The 4,064-nt window shown below is 41.1% G+C and overlaps 1 long non-coding RNA gene across 1 annotated transcript; it reads left to right on the top strand.

The window, feature by feature from the left end:
• The first annotated feature begins 979 nt into the window (after nt 1-979).
• On the top strand, nt 980-2,672 carry LOC139082924 (uncharacterized). The gene is made up of 2 exons (XR_011539288.1): nt 980-1,104; nt 1,233-2,672. It is a non-coding gene; the product is annotated as an uncharacterized lncRNA (long non-coding RNA).
• The last annotated feature ends 1,392 nt before the right edge of the window (nt 2,673-4,064 follow it).

Here is a 4,064-nt window from a genome sequence, read left to right on the forward strand (position 1 = left end):
GCCTTTCTTGTCATAAGATAAACAAGTCTCCCTGAAGGAAATTAAAATAGTGAATAAAAATGCATTTACTGCTGTTTGTGGGATGCTCATTGATAATGGTGGTAATAGGGGTGGTAAGGTTAAGTTACATTTGTTGAGCAAAAGTCCATTTCCAAATACTTTTAAAAATCTTTTTTTTGAGTAGAATAACCAGGTCAATTATTACAAATTAAATTTAATCTCCCTTTATCGATAGAGTCTGATTTTGAAATGTATTGAACAGGAGTTAGCACTGTGTATAGACATATGTCAGCCAATCCTGAACATTCTGAAGTCACTTCCAGATACTGCAGTAGGGCTGTGTTATTCTTAGTGAGGCCAGGACACTGGGGATGTGATGGTCTGAGGGTTATGGATCCAGTAGGAGGAGAATGAGGAACTAGATACAGTCCTAAGCCCTATTGTATCTCATCCTGTTACACAGATTTCCTCAGGCCAGTGTAGAAAGGTGGTTCTAGACACTTTTCTACTGGCCACAAGGATGCTTTATGGTGTCACTGATAGCCAAAAGTTGTAGAGAATTTCTTTGATACTCTGAAAACTGTATCTAGATAGAGGAAATCCTGGGCTTGATTTCTATATCAAGGTGGGGATCGTTTGCATCCATCTGTGATGTGGATAACAGAACTCAAATACGTTATGTCATCAAGTGTATAAATGAGACTTTAGCCAAAACCATTAATGTGTTGCAGGACCTCTGAGCTACCTTATAGGATGTAAGAAATGAAGTGTGAGATGGGGAGTCTTGGATGAACACGAGGCAGATGCAGGAATAAGGACAAATAAGGGAACACCACATCCGCTTCATACCTGATCCAGGCAAGCCCAGACTCCCCTGCCACGTAGGAAGCTATGTCTAATGTCACACAGGAGTGACCCTGATGAGGTCAACAGCAGCAATGTCATCACAGGCAGATCTACCTATCAGGGACCAGGGACTCTCTGAACTCCCACTTCTCAACCCAGAGATCAGAGCCTGGAACAGACAGGTGCCTCGTTCTCATTCTGGCCCTGCCATGGCTCTCAGGCTTCTCCACTGTGTGGCCCTTTGTCTCCTTGGAGTAGGTGAGTCCTGGTCAGAAGGACAGCTTTGACTAAAGCTATTGTGTCCTAAGTTACATTTCTTCCTTTTATGCCAGGAACATCTGTGTCCTTCTTGACTCTGTCTCTAAATTTTCCTTCTCTCTCTCCAGGTCACATGTGTGCCATGGTCACCCAGAACCTGAAATACCAGATTACCAGGAAGGGAAAACTAGTGACACTGAGTTGTTTTCAGAATTTGAACCATGAGCTCATGTACTGGTACCAGCAAAAGCCGAGCTAAGCCCCAAAGCTGCTGTTCTCCCACTATGATAAAGAATTTAACAATGAAACAGACACCTCCAACAACTTCCTACCCAGCCGGCCTAACACTTCCTTCTGTTCTCTTAGCATCTGCTCCCCAGGTGTGGGGGACTCAGCAGTGTATCTCTGTGCCAGCAGAGACACAGAGCCAAAGCACTGCTCCCCACTGTTCATAAACCTCTCTGTTTCCCAGATCCAAGGACCTTCTTAGACCTCCCACCCCTCCTTCAACAACAATAGGAAGTGGGTTTATGGCTGTTATTATATCTGTTGTAGATAGAAGTTGGGTATAATACTGCAAAAACCATGACATTTATGCCAAGAGTAGACAAGTGGTTATGCTGACATTCAGTTTGTGGTATTTTCCCAGAATAACGTTAATCCCTCATTCTGTTCTCTTCAGTTCATAGATGGGAACTTTTTTGTTCAGTTTTTTTTTTTTAATCTAAGTTTGAGACTTAGAAATACGTTAAAGGATAGGCCCAGGCAACATGGAAGCCCACTCTTATAAATCCTTGCCGTGAGTAGAAGAAATTGCCCTCATAGGCAAGTTGATGCTGTCTCAGTTTTCTTGCTAAGCTGCAAAATTAGAAGACAAATGAATTGCCTGGGACATACATTATTTACAATATACTTAACTATTTTGCCTGATATAAATCTCTCTATGAACCATTTACGTGGAGCATAAATAGAACTCATATCAAAAGCTAGATACTGTGCTTTGGAAGATATATTAAAATTGCTTGAATTTACCCTACATTTTTAATATTAATAAAAAATATAATTACTGCATCCTCTTTGAAACAAAAGGGATTTCTAGAATCTGATAAAAAAAGGTTTCTAAAAGCCAGTAGGTATCTATATTCTTTACTAGATTGAAATATTTATGATGACTGATTGAATAATTGGAGGCAGGATTGAATGAAGTTCATCAGTGCAAGAAGGGATTGCATCTTCCAGCTGTAAGACTTCTGACTCAGAGGATGAGAATGTGTCCTCATTTTAATTTTAAAGGACATATAGTTACACATTCCTACTCAGCAATAGTTTATTACATCACCACATATAGTCAACAGCATCACATGCTTCAAACTTTTTATTCAAGAGGCAATGAAGGATTATCCAAGATTTGATTCTGGTAATTTTAAGTAAAAAATCAGAGAAACCAAAAGCTGTCATCTGAGCCACCTATGATCTAAGTGCAGTGTTCTGCTTTCCTCTCTCTTTTACTCACCATGGGTATATACCCCTTTTCTCACAAATTACTAAAGCTTGTGTCTTTTTATTCACCTGCCTGGATTTCAATTTTTTTCTTCCAAAAAATGAGATGTTGTGGATAGATGTCTCCGGGGCCTCTTCTTGCATTTTATGACTCCGTGATACCATCTAGAAAATTGATGCATCTTGAGTGAAATGGCCAAAGAATTCAACCAGGGGACAGAGTAGAGCTTCTTTGTTACATAAACACTCCACATCCTCCTGAATAAGGGGAAGAGAGAAATGAAGAGCATAGTGACATCTCATTCCAGGCCCAGATAAAATGTGAGACCCAGGACTAAAGATGCAGATGCTTCTGCTTCTCTGGTGCCCTGTCTGATCCTTATACCTGGATGGCTTTGGAAAGCATGATGAGGGAAAAGGAGGTGGAAAGGCACATGGTTTGACATTACAAAGCAGACCAGCAGAGAATTCCTGTGTTCTCTAGGGGTGCGAAGTTCACTAAAACTGTGGGGACACATTCAAGGAAGGAGGAAATTAAATCTTAGGAGAATCTGATAGAAAAAAACTGGAAAACAAACACGAGATCATGGTGTTGGATGCCGCGGGAATTTAGGAAGAGTAAGGGAGCAAGAGTGAGTGGTGTCTTTTTCTTTTTTATTGGGGTAAGAACACTTACAAAGAGATCTGCCCCCTTAAAATTTTAAGTATAACATGGTAAACACACACAATAAAATATTATTCAGCTGAAAACAGAAGGAGATTCTTTAATATGCACAACATGGATGAATCCTGAGAACGTTATGCTAAGTGACATAAGCCTGTCATGGAAGGACCAATACTGCCTGATCGCACTTCTACAGGAGTGAGAGGTTTCTTCCTGGGGTTATGTCTCATCCAGCTGCAGCCTCCTCTAATCTCTCTCATTTTTGTTCAAGACTTTCATTTCCCAACAGTCAAATAAGGACATCTTTTAAGAGGAGGATCTCTGTGATGATCCAATGCCATCACAGGTATTGACAGGAACTATTTTCTGGAACTTTCGGTTACCTCTGCACAGCTGAATACTGATTGTGACACTTATGGAGGGCCCCAAACCCACCTAAGAAAGATGATTTAGTTTAGGTCCTCCAGGAAGTAGATTCTAAACTTGGATTAGTCATGCAAGGAATTTTGAAGAGAAAATTCCTGTGAGAGAAAATCGGAAGGAAGCAGAAGGGGCTGGGCCATTATACTGTGTTGCAGATCTGACCCCTGTAAGGAGAAAAGAAAGGAAGAAAGGAGGAAAGGAAGAGAAGGAGGAGGGAAGCAAGAAAGGAAGAAAAGGAGGCCTTAGCTTGCAGTACAGTTCTAAGAAAATCTCAGCAAGGCTGGCCAGATCCTTAAGTCAAAGCAGAGCTATGAAGCTTCTGTCCTTATAGACTGCCTCTCCCATGGGCAGAACCTCTGCACCATGGCTCCAG

Source organism: Equus przewalskii, chromosome 4 (genome assembly GCF_037783145.1).
Source record: "Equus przewalskii isolate Varuska chromosome 4, EquPr2, whole genome shotgun sequence".
NCBI classification, from domain to species: Eukaryota; Metazoa; Chordata; class Mammalia; order Perissodactyla; family Equidae; genus Equus; species Equus przewalskii.